This window comes from Anolis carolinensis, chromosome 4, assembly GCF_035594765.1.
Source record: "Anolis carolinensis isolate JA03-04 chromosome 4, rAnoCar3.1.pri, whole genome shotgun sequence".
In the NCBI taxonomy this organism is placed as follows: domain Eukaryota; kingdom Metazoa; phylum Chordata; class Lepidosauria; order Squamata; family Dactyloidae; genus Anolis; species Anolis carolinensis.
In genome coordinates this window covers 235071313-235094838 of record NC_085844.1, presented here as the reverse complement: position 1 = coordinate 235094838, position 23526 = coordinate 235071313, and the positions used below count along the sequence as shown (strand labels likewise).

General features: G+C 40.2%; 1 protein-coding gene across 1 annotated transcript in view; it reads right to left on the bottom strand.

The window, feature by feature from the left end:
• The window catches only part of rbm38 (RNA binding motif protein 38), a 38373-nt gene that overhangs the window by 3265 nt on the left and 11582 nt on the right, over positions 1-23526 (bottom strand). The window lies entirely within an intron of this gene.

The window sequence follows — 23526 nt, the reverse complement described above, 5'->3', positions numbered from 1 at the left end:
CTTAGGAAGTATGTCATTATGTTATTATTTAGAGCATATTAGCTGCTGCCCGTTTATTAATTTCCACAACAGTTTATGAAAAAACAAAAACAAATCAATATCTGACATGGAGTTTGGCAGAAAAAGAAACATACGTAGCAATCCCGGGTTGGAATTTCCAGACAAACAAGTTATTGTCTGAACATTTATCTTCTTCCCACCACAGCAGTTCTCACTACAGTATCTCATCTGCAAGGTTCTGACCAGTTTCTTCCAGCTCTAATCAGAGTACAGGTTCCCCCTCCACCAAGTTTATTTAACATTCCACTCTGTTGTCATTGACTCCATGTTTTAAAATACGTATTGCCACAATACTCAGAGCCTTTTCTTTTTTTCTGGCAATGACTACGGGGCATTTGTTGTAACACACAAAAATGCTTATGCTGTTTACTCTTCCCTCTCCTCACCCACTCACTCCCTATTCATATTTCCCTGAAGTTGGTTACCATGCAAACACCCTCCCCATTCCCTTAACAGGCTGAGACTTGTACTAGATTTAACTGATAATAAAGAATGAAACCAGCCGCCACTAGCTAACCACTTAGTTTTATGATCCAACAATGCCTCCTCTTCAAGGAAGGTAGGAAGAAATCCCCCCAGTTTTTCTCCTGCTTTGTTCTATTTGTGGTTTTGGAAATCCCCTCTGATTCATGGTCAGGAGGACAGTGGGTCCTTCATATCCACTGGGGTTTGGTTTCAGGACCCCCTGCAGATATCAAAACCCACGGATGCTCATGTCCCATCATATACAATCATGTAGCAGCATCCTTTCTATAAAATAGCAAAATCAAGCTCTGTCTTTTTGAGAGTTTGGAACATTTTCAGACCATAGTTGTTTACAGTATCCATGGAAATGGAGGGTCAACTGTTTTAAGGCATTTATTGCTGTTTTTGATGGCTGGTAGGCAATGACAGAATAATTTCAATAACAGGTAAAATCTGACTTTTTAAATAAAAACTTTGGGTGTAATAAATTTCATCCAGGATGCACATGTTCTATGATTTTGTTATATAAATTTGCTTTAAATGGTATTACATTGTCTCTTTTAATTTGATAATTGATTTAATACATTTAAATCTTTTGAAATGGTTTTATTTGTTGTTTGAAATTGCTTTTATTGTACACCACTGGAGATCTTTGGACTTAAAGTGACATAATATTTTATAAATAAACTAGCTGTGCCCGGCCACGCGTTGCTGTGGCGAAGTATGGTGGTATGGGAAATAAAGTATTGAGGAATTGGTGGTAGTTAAGGTCAAGGGTAAAGGTTTTCCCCAGACATTAAGTCCAGTCGTGTCTGACTCTGGAGGTTGGTGCTCATCTCCATTTCTAAGCCGAAGAGCCGGCGTTGTCCGTAGACTCCTCCAAGGTCATGTGGGATGACTACATGGAGTGGCGTTACCTTCCCGCCGGAGCAGTACCTATTGATGCACTCACATTTACATGTTTTTGAACTTCTGGGTTGGCAGAAGCTGGAGCTAACAGTGGGGGCTCTCTCCGCTCCCCCAATTCAAACCTGTGGCCTTTCAGTCCAGAAGTTCAGCAGTTCAGCACTTTAACACGCTGCGCCATCAGGGGATATTATTTCCTAAAGGTTGTGAATATACAATATTTCTGATTGTTTTTTTTGTTTTTTGTTGGAGGCAAGTATGAATGCTGCAATTAGGAAAAATGATTAGGATGCAATGGCCTTGCAGCTTTAAAGCCTGTCTGTTTCCTCCCTGAGTGAATTTTTTGTTGGGAGGTGTTAGCTGGCCCTGATTGTTTCCTGTCTGGAATTCCCTTGTTTTCAGAGTGGTGTTGTTTGCAATATTTTATGTGCTTCTACTGTCTGTGGCCCTGAGAAAACAGAGGATTTTCCAGACTTTGATGATGGGAATACTTTGTTGGGAGGTGTTAGCTGGCCCTGATTGTTTCCTGTCTGGAATACCCTTGTTTTCAGAGTGATGTTGTTTGCGATATTTTATGTGCTTCTACTGTCTGTGGCCCTGAGAAAACAGGATTTGCCAAACTTTGATGATGGGAATACTTTGTTGGGAGGTGTTAGCTGGCCCTGATTGTTTCCTGTGTGGAATTCCCCTGTTTATTTACTGTCCTGGTTTTAGAGATTATATTGTTCTGCATTATTCTATCCCAGTAATTATTTCATATTAAAGAAGAATCTCACTTATCCAACATTCGCTTATATAATGTTCTGGATTATCCAACGCAGTCTGCCTTTTCATAATCAATGTTTTTGTAGTCAGTGTTTTAAATTCATTGTGATATTTTAGTGGTAAATTTGTAAATACAGTACAGTAGAGTCTCACTTATCCAACATAAACGGGCCGGCAGAACGTTGGATAAGCGAATATGTTGGATAATGAGGAATTAAGGATAACCCTATTAAACATCAAATTAAGTTATGATTTTACAAATTAAGCACCAAAACATCATGTTAGACAACAAATTTGTCAGAAAAGTATATACACAGTAATGCTATATAGTAATTACTGTATTTATGAATTTAGCACCAAAATATCACGATATATTGAAAACATTGACTACAAAAATGCGTTGGATAATCCAGAACGTTGTATAAGCGAGTGTTGGATAAGTGAGACTCTACTGTAAATACTACATAGCATTACTGTGCATGGAACTACTTTTTCTGTCAAATTTGTTGTATAATATGATGTTTTGGTGCTTAATTTGTATAACGATTACCTAATTTGATGTTTAATTGGCTTTTCCTGAATCCCTTCTTATTATCCAACATATTCACTTATCCTGCCAGCCTGTTTACGTTGGATAAGTGAGACTCTACTGTATATTTCTAATCTTATATTCTCTGCTCAGAACTGGATTATATGAGGCTCCTTCTTCACAGCTGTATAAAATGCACACTGAAGTGGATTATATGGTAGTGTGGAGTCAAGATAATCCAGTACAAAGCAGATAATCTAAGATTATAAATGGGTTATATAGCTGTGTTGAAGGGCCTTGAGTCTACACTGCCATATAATCCAGTGCAAATTAGATAATCTGTGGAAGAAGCCTAAGTGAGGCCTACATCTGCCTGTCCCCTAACTGAAACCTGGCTGTCCCTTGGTTGCTAGGCAACCAAGTGGGCAGAGATTAGCCCTCTAAACTGGCAGCAATTGGATAAAAAAAATTATTCCTCTCCCTCTAATTAGGACTTTATTTTTCTTTTCTTTTTGTTGTATCAACCTTGAGGCGTGGATGATGGGTTGTGTTGTCAAATTTTGAGGTTGGGGGGCCTGTACTTTTGTTGTTTTGTGAATTGCCGTGATGCCATCACTCTTTTATATATATAGATAGACCTAGTACAGTAGAGTCTCACTTATCCAACACTCGCTTATCCAATGTTCTGGATTATCCAACGCATTTTTGTAGTCAATGTTTTCAATACATCATGATATTTTGGTGCTAAATTCGTAAATACAGTAATTACAACATAGCATTACTGCATATTGAACTACTTTTTCTGTCAAATTTGTTGTAAAACATGATGTTTTGGTGCTTAATTTGTAAAATCATAACCTAATTTGATGTTTAACAGGCTTTTCCTTAATGTCTCCTTATTATTCAACATATTCGCTTATCCAACATTCTGCCGGCCATTTATGTTGGATGAGACTCTACTGTACTTTTAAGTTAACCCCCCCCCCAAAAAAAATTAGTACTTGCAAAAACAAAGTTATTGGCACAATTTTATGAAGTACTCCCCATCTCTCCCATGACCTGGAATGGCACTTCTAAAATGGCACCTGGCATAACATCCACAGAAGTCATCTAAAAATAAAAAAAGGCTTATATCTATTAGCTAGTGTTAATTAGAGTAAACTTGGTATGCCAACACTTATCCACTACTGATTAAATTGATCTCTTCTAGTTAGGAGTAACAACGGAATCTGAGTTAGAGTGGGGACTGGACAACAATTCAGATGTGGTTAGACTGTAACTCCTTATAACACTTGGTAACAAAATCTGAAAAATTTTCTGTTCTTGGTTTGAAAGTGCTATTTCCTGTTTAATTGTGCGGTACTTACTTTGAAAGTAGTTGTTATACTCCAGAAACTCCATTTTTGTGGCTCCCATTTTAATGTTTTCAATGTGCCAATTCTTAATCTTTTAAGCAGACCGCAGTTTTTTTTTTAGTTTAATAAACTTTCCCCATGTTTTTATGATAAAATTAATTAGGAAATGACACTTACAACCCAGGAACAAAATTAATGTTACATAGTGTAACACTAGCGTGTTAGCCCAAAGCTGAGGAATCCCGGAAGCTGCAGTTTAGCAACATTTGGAAGGTCATATAAGTTCCACTCCTGATTTATGTCAAATAAAGTATGTTGGGGAATGGGAGAAGGAATCAGGGTTCTAGAGCACACAACAAACTTTCAGAACATTCTTCAGTCATGCCAAATGAAATAGCCTGTGAGATCTGAAGACATACCTTATTATTTTATGCCTTTGGGACTAATTTACACCAACTGCTTAATCCAGGTCCAGTCTGAAGCATTACACTATGGACTGGCCCTGGATTGATTCTAATAGAGACCACATGCATCAGGTTGTACCCTTGTCATCCATGTTGCTGCTGCCACTCTTTGCCAGCCACAGTTCTCTGCAAACACCTGGCCACTGTGGTTGCATCTACTGAAGCCTGTGCAATCAGCAAAGAGGGGATAAAGAGATTTCTTTATTCTTGCTGATAGTGTAGATGCCCCATTATGACCTCAGTAGATGCAACAGCCAGGCACTAGCAGGGAGCTCTTTGGCTGGAAAGGAGCAACAGAAGAGATGTGCGGTTGACCTATTCCCTTCTCTGCCATGATCAGCACATGGAAAGTGTGATAGTTGTGCTGTGAGTGTTAAGAGATTGAGTTAAAATGGACCTGATCCACTTGTTCAGATGACTGCAAAGCCTGCACATACTCAAAAGTTTCCTGCAAACTCCAGAGTATCTCCTGATTTTGCTTTGTGTAGAGGTCAGGTTAAAGGGCAAAAACCTCTGCATGCTTACCAAAAGCCCCCATGCATCATGAAGTCTACTAGCAGTGTGTGTGTGTGTATATATATATATACAGGTTGTTCTAGTAAAGGTATGATCACAATCTGTGCTTTTGGATTTTGCTATATATGTTGCTATATTGTGTTGCATGGCAACATGGCGTCACCTGCATATATTATTCTTGACCATTTATCTACTTGGATTGAGTTTGCTCCCAAAAAAGGGAGGGAGGTTCAGGAACATGATTGCATGGGAAATATTTGTGACAAAGGATTCTTGGTGGACTCCATGTTGTACATTACTTTAATTCAAAAATGATTATTCATCATTTTGACTATTCTAGGAAACATTAAAATAAGCCCTGGGCAGAAGGTGTCCCTCCCTTCATCCAACAAGCTTAGATATTAACAAAGGAGATAAAGAGTACTGACTCGTTCATGTTAATATAAGTTACCTGAAGTCTTGAAAGACAGAAGTAATCAGACCAAACAGAAGTATTTTAAAAAGGAGGTTGCAGTAGCAGATCATTTATTATTCAACACTTTTTTAAAAGCAATATAAGCTGGGGAGGTTAATTTTTCATTATTTGGTCAATTAAAGGAAGCAAACATTAATGGCAGTGTAATGTAGTTGACTGGGTTTTTATATCAAGTTAGTGAAGAACCTGCTGCATTCAAAGAGCCAGTGCTGTTTGACTGACAGACTAAAACTTCAGTTAAAATTGCCACTTGACCATGAAATTAGCCTTAGAGGTAAATCTGCTCTGAAGAAATCTTCCTTAAAAACCCTTATGGTAGGGTTGCCATAAGTCAGTCAGCTTTCAGGTACATCACAACAAATTGGGGTCTCACTAGACCAGGGGTCCCCAAACTAAGGCCCGGGGGCCGGATGCGGCCCTCCAAGGTCATTTACCTGGCCCCCGCCCTCAGTTTTATAATAATAATATTTTTATATCAGTTTTAATAATATAATATATTGTATATACATATAATATTATGTTATACAATAGAATACTAATAGTAATACCATATAATAATATTAATTATATGTTATATATTACATATTATATAATAGTATAGTGGTATAGTTCAATATAGTAATATATAATGCTAATATTGTGTTATGCTAATAATATAATATTTTGTATGTACATACAGCTGCTCTGAGTCCCCTTCGGGGTGAGAAGGGTGCGATATAAATGTAGTAAATAAATGCAGTAAATAAATAATTAATTTTAGAATTAGGCTCGGCCAAAGTCTGAAATGGCTTGAAGGCACACAACAACAACAATCCTAATTAACTTGACTATCTCATTGGCTAGTAGCAGGCCCACACTTTCCATTGAAATCCTGATAGGTTTATGTTGGTTAAAATTGTTTTCATTTTTAAATATTGTATTGTTTTTTTTCGTTGCTGTTGTTGTTGCACTACAAATAAGACATGTGCAGTATGCATAGGAATTTGTTTAGTTTTTTTTTTTAAATGATAATTCGGCCCCTCAACAGTCTGAAGGATTGTGGACCAGCCCTCTGCTTCAAAAGTTTGGGGACCCCTGCACTAGACCAATTAAAGTTGTGCTGATTTCAAACTCCTCCTACTCTAAGGATACTGGAATTGACTTAGAATGATCCTCATCCTCTAGCCTATCTTTGTTCCTAGGTTGAAGCAGATTTAGGTCTGGTGTAATGTGGCTTCTCCATCACAGCAGCCTTTGCCCTACTCCATTTTTTGCTCATCTGTTAGCAGATCTTACCCAGCACAGCAGCCAGGCTGGCAAACTGTTCCATTAAAATATTTTTATATGAGCTGGCATAGGTATATTTTGGCTTTTTGAGGAGGTTTGTGCCAAATCCTAAACCCCTACTGTTCCTACAGAACCAGCATGGTGTAGTGGTTTGGTCTGGATTCTAGGAGACCAAGATTTGAATCTCAATTCGGCCACAGAAACTCACTGAGGACATCTTGCCAAGAAAACCCTATGATAGAGTTTTCATATGTCAAAATCAACTTGAAAGCACAGAACAACTTTAGCATCATGATACAAAGTTTTTAAAATACTTTTTTTTTTTGCAAAAAATGAAAGAGTGTAAAAACTGGAGTTGATGTTACTATGAGAAGCTGGTGTACTTTATCATTTTTGGACATCAGCAAATGGAACTAGAGGAAGGCGAAAATATTAAATCTTCAGTATTTCCCCCCCGTTAATAAGGTGAGATTAACATCTTTATCCTGTTTTCCATTCTGTTTTAAACACAAGAGAATCCAGAATCAAAGCCAGATGGCAGCTCTTAATACCAGAAGAAAACTTCATCTGAAATATGATTATAAAAGCAATCAATCGAATGATCATCAAACTGTCACCACTCATCAAATTCACCCTTTGAATGGCCAACTTACAAAGTGCTTCATGGTGCCATGGATTAATCACTCCTGCAACAAGACCAAAAACACCAGAGAACATGAACTAATCTAAAATTAGAACCACTGCAGCTTGTTGCAGACAACCAGGTCAGGTTTAATTTGACACCTTGGGCCCAGGTTGTGAGAAACCACTCATGGGCAGGACCAAAATGCTGTCCTAACTATGTGCCATAAACAGAATTAGTGAGACACGAGACAAAAAGCACATATTATACACCAGTGGTTCTCAACCTGTGAGTCCCCAGATGTTTTGGCCAACAACTCCCAGAAATCCCAGCCAGTTTACCAGCTGTTAGGGTTTCTGGGAGTTGAAGGCCAAAACATCTGGGGACCCACATCTATACACAGATAGATGCAAAAATAGAGGCAGTGTCTACAGAGGCCAAATAATGTGGATTCACTTTTCAGCTGCTGTGGAGAGTCCACATGAGGTATGGCTGGATTCACAGTAGAAGTGCTGCATCCAGCCGTTAATTTAAAGGGATTTACTCTGCAGCCCAGAATGATCTCAATATTTGGAGGTGTGGACAGCTGGATTAGGCTGAATCAATTCTCCACACATCTCACAGACCCACTGCTGTTTCGCCAGTCATAAAACAAGGATTTGCTGGAGACATCACTTCTGCTGAAATCACAGCAGGATGCCCAACGATGTGGACCAGAAAATCAGGTCCATCATTGAAAGACCCTACTTATGCCCTTGGCCAGGTTGGCTGTCTGGATGCCAAAAGTGCTCCAAAGATACTCTTGGGCTGCTTTGTAGCAGCTCCGGATCAGTTTTCCCCAACATATCTTGGTAAGTATAGACAAAGCCAGAGACATCTTATACATTTTAACTTATAACCAGTTAGTGTTACAATCTAATTTTAACTAATGTATAAGACACAAAGTTTCAACTGTTACTATTTTTGGACAGCAATTCCCAGAACCCCCAGCCAGTAAAAAAAAAAAGGGGGGGGATTAGCCTCTCCTAAAATGGCCCTGGGCATAAAGCACTTCAACAAATGAGGGAAATACACATAGTTTCTTAACATGCTGTTAGGACAGGCTCCCATATAAAAATATCTGTTCACAGCCACCCACACACCAAACATCTCTAGATATTTTTGACACTAGCTCCCCCAAACCCTTGCCTGTATAATTAATGATAAAGGATGATGGGAGCTGAAGTCTAAAACACGTAGAGGGCCAAGGCAGAGTATTCGGAATCTGGCCTGGAAATGCTACTGAAAGGAGGCTTTGCCGTCACAATCCTCTCAATCCTTATAGCAAGAATACAGTTTTACAACTTCCTAGAACTGGGTTTTAATTGTGTGCAATTGCTTTTCTTGGCTTTAAAAATAATTCAGGAACAAGGTAACTTGGCAACCACGCCAACTCAGAGGTACATTAAGGAAAACACTTTGCTGTAGACAATTCCAAGTCGAAGGTGTATGATAATACTTTTTAAAAGAAAAAAAATATCCCTGAAAAGAATGATCTATGGATTCTTAACATATATGCTGGGCAATTTCAGCATCCCACATTGAAATTCCATGAGTGCATTGGCATTCCACCCTATAGCAAGAGGCAAACATTAAAACTGAAAGGGCACAAGCTGATATAATTAAATATATCCCTATATCTCTGTCCACACAGTTAGTGATCCTTCTTGAAACGTGCACACGTTCTCACAAGCGTGCACACTCTGATGGAGATCCAAATAATGACATAAGCCTGCCAAGATGCATGGCCACTCCGTGTGTTGGGACAAATAACAGCTTTAAAAACAGGTGTAGAGAACTTTTGTTTTGGGCTGCAACTCTTAATAGCCCCAAGCCATGATAAAAGCTTGTAGGCACTGAATAACAACAAGCAAGTAACCAGAATTAGTAACAACTACCTTGCCCTGCCCAGCCCCCAAACTCATGTCTAAAAACATCATCTAGGCGAGCCTTAATTTTTGTAAATGCTGCTACTTTTTATTGGTAGAAGAGTAACATAGTACACTGTATTTTCACTACAATCCTAAGCACAGTTACTCAGACACAAGTCCCACTGTGTTCAATGGGGCTTACTCTAAGGTTGGATTGCAGTCTTTGGTTATTATCTAATGGCCATTTACTTTCAGATTGCATTGAAATCAGCATGATATCAACATTAACATGGCCAAGACTGGCATTTGGATATCTTTTTTTAAAAAAACAAAAAAACAAAACAACAAGATGAGTAAAACTTGACATTGTCTCCACTTTCACACTTGTCTTAACCATAATGTATATGGGACAGGCCAACTAAGCTTAGAAAAATTGCTTAAGTACAACATCCAGCTGCCCTGACCCCTTACCCAATGTGGTCATATTAGCTTGAGGACACTGGAATCTATAGTCCAGGAAAGTAATTTATCCCAATTTTGGAAACTAATGGGAATGGCAAAAAGGAGCAACAAATTCTTTTAATACACACATATTTAAGGGAAGGAGGGGGAACACATAATTCTCACCCCTGATTTAACTAAAAGTGAGGCCAAATTTCAACAAAAATGCACATAAAACCTACATTATAGAGGTCTTATACTGTGGTTGAGATTATGAAGACTACTGCAGCTCCTGTGATCTATCATATTTGCCCACAGTCTGTCTCAATCCCAGGATTGCTCATTCCCTTTCACACCCTTCTTCAAGGACATCTTTTAAAAAAAGTAACTGTGTCAGTCTGTTGCAGCATAAACAAAGGAGAGGGAATAAAGCAACACTTTGAAGACTAACTGGTTTTATTTTAGCATGAGCTTTCATGGATATAAACCCACTTTCTCAGATGCTATGCAAGTAAAGAGATGGTCAGAAATTGGATGTTAGAAGGGGACATACTCCAAAACAAGTTGCTGTGTAGAAAAGAAGTGTTTTCAAAGAAGTGGCCATCTCTTGCAGCAGAAAGAGAAGGAAGAAATGGGAGCAGGAGGGATGCAGAAGTATCTTTAAAACTGTACTGCATCTGAAGAAGTGGGTTTATATACATGGAAGCTCATCCTAGAATAAAAACTAGTTCGTTTTAAAGGTTCTTCTATATTCCTTTCCCCCTCCAGCCCACTTTCTCTTAAAGACCATCTTTGGAGCTTATATATTAGCAACCTCAGGTTGTCTAGGTCTGAAACACAGCAAAACATTTGCACCACTAATTAATAAAAGTAATTACTACTAAAATTGGCCCTTGATTTCTGCTGGGGTTTAGTTCCAGGCTCCCCCTCCCACCCCTTTTGTGGATGCCAACATGCCGACATGACTGCATGGAGCGCTGTTACCTTCCCGCCAGAGCGGTACCTATTAATCTACTTACATTGGCATGTTTTCAAACTGCTAGGTTGGCAGAAGCTGGAGCTAATAGCGGGCGCTCACTCGGCTCCCAGGATTTGAACCTGCGACCTTGCGGTCTGCAAGTTCAGCAGCTCAGTGCTTTAACACACTTCGCCACCGGGGCTCCTGTAGTAAAATGGTATCTCTTATATAAAATGGCAGAATCAAGGCTTGCCTTTTGGCATTTTAGGGGGAGTATGTGTAATAACATAAAACTATGAACAGAAAATACATGGCTACAGAGAGCCTACCATTCTTATTTTAGAGATACTGCCCACATATTGGGCAAGAATGGAAGGAAAAAACAAAAGAGGTGACAACCTCTGAAAGGGAATACAACCATATCTAACTTAGCTAATGAAAAAATTGAAAGACCTTTGGCCACTCAAACCACTTTGCATGGATCCAGCACAAACAGAAAGTGGAACTTCTGTCTAGAGCCATTCTATTGACCATTTGTTATAAGCAGCCGTGTATCCCAGCTAGCAAAACCAGAAATTGGTTCTGGACGAGCTGTCAAAAAAAGGTTGTTAGGCAACAGAGCTTACAATAGTAATCTGCATGCATCACTGAAATGCAAGAACAAAAACAAAACCTCTTTCAGGCATATAGGAGCAACTGCCTTTGCACCTGCTCGGCTTTAAAAAAAAAACTAGAACATTTTGTATGGCAACATCTAGTGACTGAAAAATTTCTGCAAATCGTGGTCTAGAAAAACAACCTATTTCTAGAAGTGGATTGTACAATGCAAGGATGGGCAATTGTATTGGCTTGCTGTGTTGCTGTTATGTGCCTCACAATCATTTCTGATTTAGGGAGGGTTTTCTTGGAAGAATTTGTTCAGAAGAGGTTTGCCCTTGCTTTCCTTTGAGGCTGAGATAATGTGACCAGTGAGTTTCCATGGCAAAATAGGGATTTGAACGTCCCAACACGGAAACCATTATGCTACCCTGGCTCATCAACTATGGTGAGCATAGAAGACGATTTTCACCTTTCACACTTTCAGTGGACCAAACCTTTTGTCCAAAGATAACACTAGAAATAAAACATTAATGCAGCCAGAAGCCTGACTTTAATTCCTGTTGTACTGGAAACAGAAATTGAGATTCCAGTGGGGTTTAAATCTGGGGCCTTTTGAAGGCCAGTGTTTGGAGAAAAATAACTCTTCTTCTGATCTATAGTTCCCAGAATCCCTGCAGCCCGGCTGGTTAGTGAACATTGGCTAGGTCTGGACTGGATTTTGTTAGTAAGAAAACATAGAAGGGCAAATAAAATGTCCCTGAAAGACACCAGACTTGGTACTGCGAATCTTATTCTGCAAACACAATGGGTGGAGGGGATAGGTGACAAGAGAAAGGAGAGAGAAATGCCATAGATGGGAGGCATCAGAGGAAACCAAACAGAGAGTGTTAACATTTACAACCAAACAACCTTGGCCACAAGTAGCTGGGGCAATGCAATTACTTTCACTTTCTTTGTCAACAAATACTGCATGATGTTCACCACCCATCCTCTTCTGATATTCGAGCTGCAAAATTTATGCAGCCAAAAGGACTCAAATCATGAATAAGATGAAAGGTATAGCAGACTGGGCTGGGGGCCTCCAAGTAGACAATACCATAATGCCAATTTAAAAGCACCACATTTCGTCTGAGCTGAGAAGTTAGATGGGATTAGGACTGGCTATCATTTGAATGGGAATGTCAGGTGCTACAAAATATAATCAGAGAAAGGTTATCAGGTAAACCACCTGTGAGGACTCAAGGCCTCAGAAAACTCCACAAAATTCATGTGGTTGCCATCAATTGAGAGGCAGCTCAAAGGCATATAGATTAACTCACTTTAATAATAATAATTAATTATAGCACAACCCCCATAACTGCAGAAGATACATTCCCAGACTTTGTGTGAATATGCAAAATTGCTGATAACAGTGAAAATCCTATTGAAATTTTGCTTCTGCATGGCTAGGGGTTGGACTGGATGGTGCTGTGGTCTCTTCCAACTCCAGAATTCTATGAAATAAAGGCACCCAAGAGGACTACAGATTGAGAAAATACCTAGAGAGGACATATTTTGTTTGATTTGGATAAATGACACTAGTCTCACAAATACTGAGGTCATGCTGTATATTACTAATTAAGAGGAAAGGAGTCTCATGGCATCTGGAAGATCACATTCCACACCTTGCCACATTCATTTCTATAAAACCGCTTAGTAAAGCAAAGGTAAAGGTTTCCCCTGACATTAAGTCTAGTCGTGTCCGACTCTGGGGACTGGTGCTCATCTCCATTTCTAATCCAAAGAGCCGGTGTTGTCCACAGACACCTCCAAGGTCATGTGGCTGGCATGACTACATGGAGCGCCCTTACCTTCCCGCAGAAGCGGTATCTATTTATCTACTCACATTTGCATGCTAGGTTGGCAGAAGCTGGAGCTAACAGCAGGTGCTCACTCCGCTCCCCAGATTCGAACTGCTAATCTGTCAGTCAGCAAGTTCAGGAGCTCAGCGATTTAATCCACCGTACCACTGAGGGCTCCATATAAAATTGCTTAGTTTTAAAAAATTGATTGGTATTCCAGACGCTGCTAGACTGCCACTTCCGTGTTTTCTCACCATGGGCTTAACTAACTATGGCTAATGGAAATTACAGTCAAATAACACATATAGCAAGGGCAGGCAGAGTGATAATTGCTTCCTTGCAATAATTATTCTGAGGCTAGTTTTTCAAACTTGCAAGACAGGCACCTTACAGTTAACAATATGCCTACAGGCAAGGCCTGTTCTAGTGTTTCTGTTTCCCTGAACTATGCAAGATTTCACAAAGAAGGCGAAGGGCCAGGAAGAAGCCACAATCCATTCTGTCTCTTACATGTTGATCCTCCTCCTTTAACCTTAACAATCCTGTGAAGTGGGGTGATCTTAAAGACAGCTTTTGGATTCTCAGGAGGTTTTTTAAAAAAGATGCTCCAAGGTGCTTTCCAGGTGTATAAGGATCAAAACACTGTTTTCTGGACTTGGATGCTGGAAATAAGCTTGCAACAGATAGGATTATTTGGATCTGCCAATTCCATACACAGACATTTTGCGAAACCCCATTTGGAATTAGGAGACAGTGGTGTAAGCACCAATTGAATCCTGATTTGGCTCAGGGCTGCCCTGGGATGTTTTGCTGCATCAAGATTGTCAAACACCTCTCCATACCTTGGACTTGGTACTATTTTGGATTACAATCCCCAGAATTCCCATGCAGCATGATCAATACTGGCTGGTATATTCTAGGTAACATAGTCCAGAAGAGTAACTTTTCCAAGCTCTTTGATCTCCAGCCTTCCTTTCCATCCTTTATCCAGGAGCTGGGTGGACTGACATGTGTTATATTAATTCAACAGTGGTAATGAGACTAGATTTAATAGAGACAGAATGTAGACATGTATGCAGACATATTATAATACTCTGTCTAGGTCATTAAGCCACACCAACAGAAACATTCCAGGCTCACAGAACCTGGATATGGTAATTCTTCATTCTTGAAAAACATACTGCTTTAGTCTCCTTTGGCAGAGGACAAGTGAGGTATAAATAAACATCACCACCACCACCACGCATTTCTATGAAAGACGTGTGAGGAAAAGGAACACATAAAAAGCTGTAACATTATTTTGTTCTTCCTTCCAGAAAATGAAACAATCTTGGATGTTCAAGGAGTGTTGGATGCTGCACTGAAGCTGGCTGTCCCAACAGGACAATGATGGAGCCAACTGCCAAATGTGTGTTGCCTGGGAGAGTTCCTGATGCTCTCTCTACTAGGAGAAAAGGGCACGGCCCCCAGCCAAGATCAATTAGATACATGGAACTCTTGCCAGCCTGCACCTCCCTCGGTTAACCCATTACTGGGGCAGAAATGTTCTTGATTACAGATGCATGCAAACAAGCTATATGTCAGAGTAATTGTAGTGCAGCAGTAGTTGGATGGAGTCAGTAGCACGCAGAATGAAGAGACACCCAGAGACGTTAGTAAAACTATATACAAAGTTTTACTGTAAGCAGAAATAATCAAGACAAACAGACTTGCAGACAAACACAGGACTTGACTCTACTCTACTCAGAACTGAACTGATGCAATCAGTAATGCATACACACACTTGTGTCTGGACACTCCCCAGTTCCAGCCACACATCAAGGTCATCACAGCTTCTCAGCAATTAACTCTTTCCAAACTATAGCACACTCTGGATGATGAAATCAGTATGCAATATATGCAAGACACAAATTGCATTTAAACACTACCAATACACAAAGCCTACATTAACACTATATATGCCATAGCCTACTGATGCCAATCTACTTTCCTTCCTTTGCTCATAAAACCATAGAATTGGATGAGGCCACAAGGGCCATCCAATCCAACCCCATTCTGCCATGAAGGAATGCACAAAGCCCTTCTGTCAGATGGCCATGCAGCTTCTGCTTTAAAACCTGCAGAGAAGGAAACTCCACCATACTCTGAAGTAACAAAGTCTTCTGCCAAACAGCTGGTGTCCTTGCTCTTATCTCCTGAGAACGGAATAATAATTTATCACATTCACTATCATGTGACCAAGTGCAAGCTTGATTATTTTTACAGGTCATCTGAAATTCCTGGAACCAGTAGTGTACTTGATTTGTTTTTATTTATTTGTTTGGATTTTGGAATATTTGAATCTGTATACACATTGGGATGCTTTTAGACATTTTCAGCAGGCCATGCAGTCCAGTCCCCAAAGAAGAAACAGATGGGACCTTTGGCCCCACCACAATTGCCCTCTCTAGCTCCTATATAATCCAGCAGGTGCACAGAGGCTAAACTACACAATCTAAGCAAACCATGTGATGGCATCCTGGCAGAGATTTCAGAGCAGACAGAACCATATATATTTGCAATCCAGTTTTGGGAAGAATAGAAAAGGCAGCTAGAAAGGACCAGGAAAATGTGGTAGGGGAAAGGTACAAAGCAGTTTCTCTCAAGTCCCCATATACAGGCAATCCCCAAGTCACAAACAAGATAGGAACAGGTGCATTTTAAAGTGTTACTCCAGCCAAACACACACACACACACACACGTGTGTGTGCGCGCGCACACTCTGAGTGACATAGGGAAGGATTAACACACCCGTGGTGTTTGTTTTGCTGCCTGTGCCCCTGTTCAAAAGATTTCATTTCACTTTTTGTTCCTGTGATAATTGGATTTTTTAAAAAATTGGCTTGTTGAGGAAACAAGGGTTGGTGACAAAGCTTCAGTGGAGATGCCTTTCCCCATGATAACTCTTTCAGGCATGAATTTCCCTTCCAAGGAGTAGATTCCTCTCACTTCCTGTTGTCTCATCACCATCCTTAACTATGAGTTGTTTGTAAATCAGATGTTTGCAACTCGGGGACTGTCTGTAATCCAGTTTCTGACTCCTGACGATCTGCTTTGAACTGGATTATATGGCAGTGTAGATTCATCCAATTCAAAGCAGATAATCTGGATTCTGAAACTGGATTATATGGCAGTGTAGAAGGGGGTCCAGATTCTACATCTCTGCTACCAGCATAAATAACTTTCATTGCTTCCAAGAACAACTCCCAGGTTTCTACTAGACAGAATGTGCAGTCAGTTCTCAAAGCTGCATCTCTAGAACTAACACAAGCTTCATGTTTTATCAGAGTAATGCTGTTGAAAACACCATCTACAATTCACTTCCAATATCCAGGAAGCAATTTCTAAATACTACTGAGACATTCCTTATTGCATTGTGAGTAGCTACAACATTAGTAACATAGAACAGTGACTGGAGAAGCCAAGGCAGGGAAGTAAGAAAGCAATCTAATATTTACAATAACAACAACAACAACTTTATTTTTGTACTCCATCTCCATCTCCCCAAAGGGACTTGGGATGGCTTATATATAGCACAAGGTGCATAAACCAACACATAAAATAAACAGACAGTACAATATAAAATACAACCACAAGTATATAAAACAACAATTTGAACTCAGAACAGCACCTAATAACCTATAGTGTCATTTGTCGTAAAAACATGGCCAACTGTAAACAAGAAGAATGGAAAGGGATAGTGCAAGTTTTACCTAAGGAACAAGGGAATGGGATAAAAGCGCTGTGCTGTATCATAATTGCAGATCATTTGGTTAGACATCCTCAAAGGCTTGTCTAAACATCCAAGTCATCAATCGGAGGATAGAGTGGGGCCTAATCTCCCTGGGGAGGGCATTCCAAAGCCAGGGAGCCACCACCGAGAAGGCCCTCTCCCTCATCCCCACCAACCATGCTTGTGAATGCGAGAAGGGCGTCCCCGGCAGATCTTAATGCTCGTGCAGGTACATTGGGGGGGGGGGGGGCGATGTGGTCACGAAGACAGGCAGGGTCTGAACCGTTTAGGGCTTTATAGGTGATTACCTACACTTTGAATTGGGACCGGAAACTTATTGGCAGCCAGTGGAGCTGTTTTAATAGGGGTGACATCCGTTCCCTATAATTAGCTCCAGTTAGCAGCCTGGCTGCCAACCTTGGCACCAGTTATAGTTTACAGGTCATATTCAAATGCAGCCCCATGTAGAGTGTGTTGCAGTAATCCAACCTGGATGTAACTAAGGCATGGACCACCGTGGCCAAGTCAGACTTCTAGAGGTATAGTCTCAGCTGGCACACACGTTTTAAGTATGCAAAGGCCCTCCCAGCCAATGTCAACACCTGAGAATCAGGCATCTGTGCTGAGTCCAGGAGGGCCCCCAGACTGCGGATCTGTGTTTTCAGGGGGAGTGTAACCCCATCAAGCACAGATTTCCACCCTATACCACAATTGGCCTCATGACTGACCAGGGGGACTTCTGTTTTGTCTGGATTAAGTTTGTTAGCCCTCATCCGGTCCATCACAGCAGTCAGCCATTGGTCTAGGATCCAGAGGCTTAATAACTTTATTTTTGTATCCTGCCCCATCTTCCCGAAGGGACTAGGGGCGGCTCACATGGGAACCAAGCCCAGTACAGCATAAAATACAGTATCAAATGCATTTAAAACAAGAACATATAAAACAAGCATATAAAACAAGCATATAAACAATAAAACATAGTGAACGGTCAACTAGTAGCCAAGGCACTGATAGGGTATTCAATGGAGTCAGGTGATATAATATATATGTGTGCAATCTTGCAATCTCTAGAGCTGAGCCGGATAAAGTGCAGTAGATGGGGACAGATGGAGAGGGACAGCGTCAAGTATGCCTATTCAGTCGAATGCACACTGAAATAGCCAGGTTTTCAACTCTTTTCAGAATGTGGTCAGAGTTGGGGCTGATCTAATTTTCCTTGGAAGGGAGTTCCAGAGCCGGGGGGCTGCCACAAAGAAGGCCCTTTCCCTCGTCCCCACCAGCCATGTTTGCGAGTGAGAGGAGGGCCTCCACAGCAGATCTCAAGGTTCTTGCAATCCTTGGAATCTGGTGGAAACAAGTAGTAGAGTTGAGTGTCATCTGTGTAGAGATGGCACCGAATTCCAAAACTCTGGATGACCTCACCCAGCTATTTCATGTAGATGTTGAAAGGCATGGGAGACAGAATGGAACCTTGTGGGACCCCACAGATCAAAGGCCAGGGTTCCGAGCAGATATCTCCCAGCTTTACCAACTGGGTGCAACCCTCCAGGAAGGACCGGAGCCACTGAAAAGCAGTGCCCCCAATGCCCATTCCAGAGAGCCGCCCCAGAAGGATACCATGATTGATGGTATCGAAAGCCGCTGAGATGTCCAAGAGAACCAACAGGGACACACTCCCCCTGTCAAGCTCTCTGCAGAGGTCACCCAACACCAAAGCAGTCTCCAAACCATGACCAGGCCTGAAACTAGACTTTAATTATATCTTAATACGCCCTAGGAGAAGGACACCCTACACACAAAGCCACACACCACTTCATTCCTACACTTTGTGCAACCTTTGTTAACTTTTCATCACAGATGACATCACAGTCTCTTACATCTTGGGAACGTTCCGCCACTGAGACTTGACAAAGAATAAGTTCTCTATTAGCCAGTAGGAACATGGCAAGTATCTGGAGAGAATTTTCTTTTTTGAGCTAGCAAAGAAAGAAGGCTCATATAAGGAATTCTTATAGCTGAAAATTAAGTATTGTATCACCTGCACTTCCCAAGCAAGGCCCAGCACAACCCAGCAGAAATCTGTTTCCAAAATTAGGGTTAAAAAAGAAATTGCAGTCTTTCCCGCTTTCCAGTGAAATCCATTCCAGATTTTTTGTCATTCACTGCAGCCAATCCCCTTCAGCAAAATGAAATTAAGAGCTCCAGTCTACTTTCTCCTTTCAAAAGGAGTGAGGAGAGGAGGTAGAGAAATTAGTTGCAAGTGGATCTGATAAATAGACAACAGCTTTGCAAACTAAAAGGTGGAGTTGAAATTGTTCTCTCTTCTCTGATCTAGTCCATTTAATACAAAGCAAATCTTCTTTAACCTTTTAAAAGAGCATGCTGCTGTGGCTGTTGTTTGCTATCATGTCACCTTGGATTTATGGTGACCCTATGAGTGAAAGCCCTACAAGATCACTAGTCTTCACATTCGGGGCTATGACTTCCCCGATTGAGTCAATACAACATGGTCTTCTTTTCCTACCGTTGTTCTTTTTGGTGAGGTTTATTGCGTTTTCCAAGGAGTCAAGTCATTTCATTATATGTCCAAAGTATGGTGGCTTCATTTTAGTCATTTGGGCTCTTAGGGAGAGTTTATACTTGATTTGCTCTCACTCAATTTATTTGTGGTTTTGGCAGTCAAAGCAAATATACTGGTAGTTCTAATGACATAGGAGAAAATATTTAGAAAGCCTATAATTTCAGATTGAGGCTTGGAAGCCGGGGGTTTGCAGCTGCGGACACTGAGGAAGACAGGAAGAAAAGGGACAAGACTCTTCTATTGAGCCCAAATCCCAACTCTGTCTCTACTTGTATCCTGACAATTAGAGGTTCTAATAATGTGATGTAAAATATCAAGGTTTCATGTATGTGAAGGTCTTCCAATGTAAGCCATGCCATCTTCTGTTAGCAATGTCCCATCTAGTCTACATGAGACAAACACAGTCCTATGCATAAAGCTAAGTGAGTGCAAATCTGACATTAGAAATACCAATACACAGAGTCAGATGACCTTTAGTTCTCAGGGCACTTTGGCTGTTGCGGGAAAAGGGGAATTTCAAGGAAGGACTGCAAAGGAAACAGCTGAACTGGAATATATTCACAAGTTCCAGTTCATTCCTAGAGAACAGAAACAGTGTCTTCTTATCATCACACACATAGTACACATGTGTTCATTACTATTGTGTCATCTTTAATTCTTCCTACAATCAAACTAACTCTCCTGAATGAAGTATACAGTATTCCTTCAAAACTTTAGAGATAATTAATAGCCTGCTAAGTTACAGACCTGCATATTAGTTTACAGGTGCCAGAATGTTTATGCTGCACCAACCCTTTGAAGATTTGTTTACAATGTCAATATTTTTCCATTTTCTGCATCCCGTGCCCTTTTATTGATATAAAAGACTCATTCCCTCCCCCTTCCTCCATTTTTCAAATATGTATATTTTATGCTTATGATTTTATGTCTTGCTTTAAATGCATTTATCTGGTTGTATTTTATTGTATATTACTGGGTTTAGTCCCCATGTGAGCCGCCCCAAGTCCCTTCAGGGAGATGGAGCGGGATATAAGAATAAATTATTATTATTATTATTATTATTATTATTATTATTATTATTATTATTATTACAAAAGTGAACATCTGACAGGGTTAAGGGGCTTTATTGCCCTCCTGGGGCCTTAGTCAAAAATACAAAATACCTTTGAGGCCAAATGGTGAACAATTTCATCTCATTCCTAGCTACTTATTTCACCACTCTGCTTTAGGTCCAAAATAAGATATTTCCTGTTCAAAAGAGCCTTCCACATCTAAAATTGTGCTCCAAAATGTGGCAAAATTGCCTCCGCACCCTCCCAGAGTATGGGATCCATACTCTGCCAATTGCCCATATCTCCAAGTCCTAGTTTTATGCTGAAACACAATAACACAACTATCCGTCCAGTAAGTGCATGGAAGAAGCAACTTTGAAAAAGGAAAGGTGAGGGCCAGCACTTAAATAACTCTGAAAGGAAATGGAAATGGTGTACAAAAGGATATCCATCTGGTCTGGATCCACAGGAATAATACATAGGAGTTCAAATAGGAAAAGGGGGAAAGGTGCCCCTGAGAACTAAAGAATATAAGACTCGCCTCCAAAACCTAATTCACTTTTTTTCTAAAAGACTAATTTAGCCTTGGGTCCCACTCTGAGAGAAAGGTGGCATATAATTGAGACAAATAAATAAATACAGCTCCTCCTCCCTTCCAGACTATCAAAATCAAAAGCTCTCTCTGCTCCCTGGCAAGTGGATTTGCTGAAAGCCATTTCTGTCAGATAGGCAATGGTCAATTTCCAGCCTGCTTATTCAATGCCAGGCTGGAAAATTTAGAGTGCTTTGTTGTGTTTTCCCTCTCTATTTTGTGCTCCTCGTTCCATAACCCATCTACTGCTGGCCTGTCAACTGAACTTTAAGCTGCTGTGAAGTGGTGCTTTGTTCTATATAGCAACTAGCAGGCTATTAAAAGCTCTACTAATAAGTATTTTAGCACAAGTTTCAATGGTTATAAGCTCAGTATTCATAGTACATTACCATTAACACGCCTTCTATTTTCAGTGTTGTGGTGGGTGGTGGTTAAAAATGCAAGAATCTACTGCTGAAATCAGTTTTGCAAATGCCTACATTAGCCAAGAATTGCAAAGTTAGGAAATGTCAGCAACTGAGACACTTGGCCATTAACATACAGAGAGAAAGAGGATGGCAAGAAACTCCAGTACACTGAATGCACTGGAGTGTTGCTATTGTTTTCACACTGTCCTTTTTATACTGGACCTTAAAGGAAGGGGGAAAAGACCCACATAAAACTTTGTGATCTTCCCCCCATTCTCCCGGCCCCTGGGGATATTAAGAACAACAACTGTACCTTATTTAGGAATGCCCTTTCTTCGAGCACATCCAAAGCAGGTACTATTTGTGTGTCATGACAATGCCATCCTGAATAGAAGTAAAATCTTTTGAAGCATGAACTTATTACTTGTGTAATGAAGAACAGGAATGTTGGGGGGAAGCACAAAAGGCAGCCAATGTGTGGAAGACAAAGAAGGAAAATTAATTATTAATCTACTCGGCAAGGAAAATCCCTTAGAAACAGCTGCCTTCCAAAGCCTTTCCCACTCAAAAAGAAAACATACTTTCCTCATCTTCTTTAGGAATATACACAGACAAGATGCACAGCAACATCTTTTGGATATTTTTTACATCAGTCATTAAACAGTTAAATGAAGGTAGCATGACAGTCGCTATTGTTGTCTCAGAGTCCCCTTGTCTTCCAAAGCAGCTGCCAGATCCTATTAGGTGCATAAAAAGGGAATGTTTTGGACTGGGAAGGGATGAGATATTCTATTGAAAACTGGAGACAATGGCTCACTTCGTAGACTCTTCAAGCCCCGCATAACATCTGTCCATAATCAATTTTTGACCTAATGTTTCTTTCAGTGAATATTAGACTTTGTGTCCAAATGCAATTCATTTTCTGGTCTGGAATTGTTCCACAGAGCACAAAAGCAAAGAAGTACAACCCACACAGCAAAGGCCTCCTGCATGGGCCCCATTTAAATGAGAACTGTGCAAAAGCTAAATAACACACACGCATCACAATAACATTGCTTGTGTTTTACTAAGCTCCTTCAACTTGCTGGGGCCCTTAGGATAATTTGAAAAAGTAACTTTTGGGGGATTACAACTTTGTTCCTGGACACAATGTCATCAGAAGCCCAGAAATGCTAAGTTTCTGCAATGACCTAAATCATTTCCAATGATTCAGAAGACCTTCCCAGTGCATCTATGGGAAACAGAAGTTCAGTTGATCAGTATTAATGAAGTGCTTCAACATTGCAAATAGGGGGGAGATGAAAAACACAGAAAAAATAAATTCCTTGCAGTTGAACTCACTGGTTGAGTGAGTGGGAATATTGTTATACACCAACTTTCCATGCATTAACCCCATGTAGAAAAACCCCAGAGATCTATTTCTGCTATATCACATAAACTCATTTAAAGTAACTGAGCAAATGGGAAAAACTGGATGAGGACATGTGTGAGAAGTAGGTTCAAAGGAAAAGGTAGAATAGATTTCTGTTGAGATTCTTTCATTTGTTTTTCAAATATTTAATAACACGGATTCCCATTCTACAGGCTCAGAGTGGCTTATTAAACCCATAAACAAAAATACAAACCAACAATCCATACTGGCAGGCTTACAATCTCAAAAGGTATGACAAGAGGAAAATGGGATGGTGAGGGTAGAGGAAAACAAGAAAACTCAAAACATCCTTAGCACAGGGTGAAAAAAGATCCAAGACATGATTTCTGATTTGTGGAAACAGACAGAGCCACAATAAGTTGAAAAGAGCAAGGGAGAGAAACACACTTTTTAAAAAGTTTACCAGAACAGAAGGAAATTAGTAGACACCTTGCCACCTTGGCTATTCAAACTAGCTGCAGACAATGATAATGATGATAATAATAATAGCAATAATAATTCAGAAAGATTGGAAAAA